Source organism: Dipodomys merriami, unplaced genomic scaffold, assembly GCF_024711535.1.
Source record: "Dipodomys merriami isolate MVZ:Mamm:240054 unplaced genomic scaffold, mDipMer1.0.p SCAF_1187, whole genome shotgun sequence".
Lineage (NCBI taxonomy): Eukaryota > Metazoa > Chordata > Mammalia > Rodentia > Heteromyidae > Dipodomys > Dipodomys merriami.
The window spans coordinates 59,891-65,286 of record NW_027202479.1 but is presented as its reverse complement, the minus strand read 5'-3'; the positions used below and the strand labels follow the sequence as shown (position 1 = coordinate 65,286).

Sequence of the window (5,396 nt, the reverse complement as noted above, 5' to 3'; positions counted from 1 at the left end):
AACCCCAACTTTTATTCTTGAAAGACAGCTGGATAAACTGGCCAATGCCAGTATGTTGCAATTTCAAGATGGTATAAAAATGTTTCCAGGATATAGTCAGCATATTCACGTTCACATCAATTCCATTCACAGATGGATTTCAGCTTCCACCGGGTGCACTGCTTTAATCATTCATCCATCATTTGCCAACTTTGATTGTGAGGTACTAATAAGATGGATCAATTTCTTAAAAATTTGTTTTAAAGAATAAATGATGCTGGAATTCTGAACCTGAGGATCTTTAGTATTTGAACAAATCCACAGATTAAACTGAAGGTGAATTAAGACTTCAGTTTTAGTTATTTCCAACTTCTCTGTGAGGATGCATATTCCATTAAAGCTCAGGCTTGTAGCCATACTGTCCCTTTTGCAGAAAATCATCAAGTTTTACAGTTAAAAATGCAGCCAATCAGTGGCTGTAACAGCCAAATTAGCCATAATTCACTTGCTCATATGCTAGAGCCATGGGATCTGGCTCTCATTCACACCAATGCCACTTCTTGGTAATGACCTCCACCTTTAGAGATCAAGGGAAGAACTTTAGTGAGCAGCAACCCATCGACTCAACGAGTTTGCCTTGTGCTTTATGCCTGACGTATTGTGCCTACCTCAGCAACCCCCAATGTAAAACTGCTTTTATTTTTTGAAAAAAAAATTCCTTTTGCCCAACTTTTAAACTATTTTAGTAATGAATTCTCTAGTTCAAGCATTGGCTTTTGAATTTTTGCATCCCGGAAAACAATTCTGCAAAGAAAAGACATGGGGCCAGGTTCCATGCAAAATCATTAAAAAAAAATCCAATTTGTTTTGATTCACTGATGGCTTCTTGAATTCTTTTTTGCCTTGTCCATGATTGTGTAAAGTTGCATTCCTTTTCATAAACCTGGACTCTCAGGACTGGGTAACTGCCAAGGTCTCTCTGTCTCAAGAATTTCAGTGAAGATCTTGATCCAAAAGGCTGATTAGAATAAAGGTGAAGGATAGACACTGCAACGGCGGCTCGGCCTGGAGAGATACTTTAGATTTACCCAGGTACAACACAAATTCAACTGTTATACACAGATGGATCTGGGTAAATCAGATGTGTTTAGGGGCACAGACTCGAAATCTATCCCCTTCAGGATTATCTAGATGAGCTTAGGAACCTCGGGTGGGAAATAGAAGCTGAGACATTTGCAGGTGAGGAGATGGTGTTGTTCTCTGCAGGTTGCTGTCAATTTCTGGAACTTTACTGCTTTACTCACTGTTCAAGACTGTTGTCTTATGGTTATTTCTCTTAACTATATTATTTTTTTTAATTTTGTTGGTTTTTTTTTCTCCCTTGGTGGCCTCCCGGGCTCCTTCTCCACTAGCTCACAGGGGAATGAGCAAGAATGGGAACTAGCCAGGGGGATGGGGGGTGGGGGCGCGGGTAACAGGGTGGGGGAGGCCAGGGGGGAAAGCTGCCATTTCAATCCTCATCCACCTCCTCGCCTTAGGACTCCTCACCCCCCCGCCCCCAGCATGACGCTTGTAAAGCTTATCCCTCTGCCGCTCCTGGATTTCTTTCATCTCATCCGCATACCGGCAGAAGGCGCCACCAAACTTGCCCCAGGCCTTGAAGGGCACGGTGATGGCATTGCGGTAGGACGGCTTCACCTCACTCACACAGTAGAAAAACTCCGTACTTGTTGCAGCCCACATTGAAGAAGAAACGTTTGGAGTCCACTGTAATAGAGGTGCCCTCCGGGAGTTCCCCGGCCAGCTCGTGGTCTTCGCCTCCGTAGTCATCGAGGAGCTTGGCGAGCGTGTCGGAATTCGATGAGACCTTGCGCAGGCAGCACGATGGTCTGGCCGCTCTGGAGGCCGCCAGGCCCTGGGCCTGCGCCAAAGCCGCCGCCGCGGTTGACGGTCTGGCGGATGTGCAGGAAGGGGCCGCGCTGGTTCTCCTTGAGATCCAGGTAGTACTTGCAGTACTCACGCACCAGGAACTCGCTCTTGAGGTGCGCCGGCCTGCCGCCCTCCTCAGCGCCCGCTGCCAGCTGCTCGGGGCTGCTGGGGCCCAGCTGTGCATAGTGATCGATGAAGTGGCCCAGCGAGTCACGGAAATTGGCCGCCACCACAATGGACAGCGTGAGGCGGCTCTTGGAGCTGCCCGTGCCCACCTCTGCGATCTTCAGGAAACCGCCCTTGGCGTTCTGCTTCACATCCAGGTAGAAGCGCTTGTTCTGGATGTCCAGCCGCTTCGAGGCCAGCTCCTGCTTCTCCTGCTGGCCGCCACCGCGGGGTGTGGGCTGGAAGCCTCCCTTCCCGCCACGGCCGCCGCCACCGCCACCGCTGCCGCCACCACCGCCCGCCGTGCTAGCTGCCGCTGTTGCTGTCCACCATCTTCTTGGCTACTGCCTTGCCCCGCCCACTGTGCTCGCGCCCCCACCCTCCGCCCTGCGCTCGCGCTCCCGGGCCCCCCAGCCTTGCCTGCTGGCTCCTCACGCGCTCCTGCTGCTCATCGCAGGCCGCCGCCGCCATCCCCCATCCCCCAAGGAGAATTCTTGTGTGCTGGGCCAGTGGCTGTTACTGAGCTGGGGTACTGTACCCAAGTGGGCTTCCAGGTGCTCGCCAATGGTGACAAGGAGACTGTGGCCTGTCATCATAGGGCACCACCACCATTGGGTGACCACCTTCCAGGCTGCCTTTGCTGACCGTGATGACCGAAAGGCTGCCATACTTGCTGCCAGTGGTGAATAAGCCCATTTTATAGAGAGGAATTACTATTCTTAAGTGCGAAGACTGGCATTGGTTGAAGGTCACACGGCTGGAATGTATGGATTTGTACTCTGCTCATGCGACTTTAAATTGAGTCTCAGAACTGAGCACCATCCACTGCAGGGCTGGTTGGAGCAACAGCTGGTGGGGTTCCTCCCTCAGGATCTCTGACTCAGTGTGTGTCTGTAAAACCCACTCTTACCTTTCACCTTCTACCTTGGGTAGCCTACATCAGGGTCTTTGGTTGAGTGCCAGGCTGTGCCTGCTGCCTGCTGCCTGCTTGCAGGTTGGCCTGCTCTGCAGCCAGCAAAAGCTGAAAGTGTTTCATGTACCATGCACACCAGAGACTCTAATGCATCTATGCCAACATCCTGAGGGCCACTGCCCAGCAGAGAGCACAGCTGAGCCTTAGAGACTTAGAAAACCTCTTTTGGAATGCTGGCTCTGTTCCCTCTTCCTTTTTGTCACACTGTCAAAAAACCTATATGTGCTAGACCAAGGAGTGGGTGGCTAGGCCAGTCCCTAATGGGACTTTGTTGCTGTACATGAGCACTTCTATCTGCCACATCCTGGGATCGCAACCCACTGGTATAAGTGCTAGATAATCAGGCCACCACTTCACACTTCAGGATAAAAGAAGCTCACCTGAGGTCTTGGTGCAAAGTCTACATGTTCAGGGCTTGTGTTACTAGCCACGTCCTCACTAGGGGATCAATAGTGTACTCTCTGGGGCTTCTTCCTCTCTGGGAATGACCAGGCCTTGCTTTATTCACAGAAGTGGCATCTTAGGCAGATCCAGGAGATGCGCAGCATGGATGTGTGCCTGACTTTCATGTAGAGACTTAGATGACTGAGCCAGCCATGGATGGACAGGGAAATGCTTCTGCATCCAAGTTGCCTTGATGAATTCTTACTTAGAAGATGACCTGGCTCTAAGCAGATCTCAAGGGGAAAACAAGAGTAGATGGGCTGGGCCACATCTATAATTCTAGTACTTAGGTGGAAGAGACAGGTAGAGAGCAGCTGGAGGCCAGGGTTTAACTTCATAGTGAGATTGTCTCAAAAGAAAGCCAAAGACTGAGGAGGTAGACCAGTGGTTAAAGCAGTTTTCTACTGTGTGAAAGTGTCTGAGTTCAATTCCCAGCATTCTGAGGACAGCATAGACACAAGCTCTGTTTCCTGACCTCCTTTCAGAGGTAAAGGACCTAGCCACTTGATCAAGGTGCTTTACAATGAGAAAGACACCAATAGTACCTCAGTCTTGCACTGCCATTGAGCCTTCTTAATCTGTCTGTCCACTGATATGGACCAAGTCATGACTTCTGTTTCCCCACCACTATGCCAGGGGACCCTTCCCTGTCTGTTCCTTCTCAGAAGGAACACAAGCCATGCTTCTCAGGTAGAACCAGAGTATTTTTGGCAGTTCCTTGGACCTGTTAGTCAGGCCGTGGACCTCAAGGAATCTGCTGTTCAAATGTGTGCCGAGGACCAGCTCTGTCGGGACGACGGAGGACACCTAGTGGAGGAACTGCCTCCGTCGATGTGGATGTGTAGGGACTGACAAAGCCACAGCTGAGGACAGAGATGGGGCCAGGGTCGCAAGGCTCCTTCCCCATTTGCACTTATCTCTGGATTACACCCAGCCATGTCCTCTGCTGCTCTGATACTGGAGATCGCTAGCAATAGGGGATCACACTGTGCATCTGTGGATTCTGATCTATGCCAAAGCATAGCCATTGGGAGTTGGTAAGGATTGCTGAAGAATGTACTCTGGAGTTGGGGGGGGGGGCTTTCATGATGTGATGTGTGTTGGCACAGGCGAGGGCAGTTCATAGGGAGTGCTGCCAAATCCCTCTTGAGGACTTCCTGCTTACCTGTGATCCTGCCCATGGTTACAGCTGGACTTGAGGTGGTTAGGTTGTGAGCTGACAGATCAGAGACCTTCTCTAAACAGAGCCCTGAGTTATCTGGAGGGACGACTTGGCCCTGTCTGATGGCCTGGTAGCTGCTACCCAGCTCTGGCTCTTTTGGCTTAGTGGGTGTGGAGGCCATGGTGCAGGTGAGGAAGGTCCTTTCCTTCTGGCAGCCCAAGGAGGAGATGTGGTTTGTCCCTACCTCTGGGCATTGCATTTTTGTCTTATAAGCTTAAATGTCTCTGGTCCTGGAGGAGCTCAGAGTCCAGAAGCAGAGAAATGACAAAGTAAGTCCTGACAAACTTGCTTGTCACTAGTGGCAAAAGGTAGCCCAAGGTGTAGGCTGTCAGGCATTCTGGACCTCAGACATGCAATTATTCTAGTCCAATGCCATCAAGACCTGCCCTGCAGGCAGAACACTTATGTCATGGGAAGATATGGTGTAGTAAACGCCAGGTGGGTTTGCCATGGAAATGCTCTCCAGGGTCAGACTCTTGAGTGGGGGTGGGCAACTTCACCTACCCCTACCAAGTGCTGAAGGGCATTCTTTCCACTAGGAAATAGCATTTTGTCATTAGTGGGAAGGGAGTTTGGAGGACAGATTGCATAAGCAGGGTACAAGCAAGATAGCTGGTAGCGAGTGGTGAAAGCTGCACTGCAGAATGAGGAACAGGAGGCTGTAAACAGTTTACAAGGAGCCTT

The 5,396-nt window shown here is 50.5% G+C and overlaps 1 pseudogene; it reads right to left on the bottom strand.

The window, feature by feature from the left end:
- Window positions 1-1,489: 1,489 nt before the first annotated feature.
- LOC138822939 (transcriptional regulator protein Pur-beta-like) lies at window positions 1,490-4,833 on the bottom strand (annotated as a pseudogene).
- Between the last annotated feature and the right edge of the window lie 563 nt (window positions 4,834-5,396).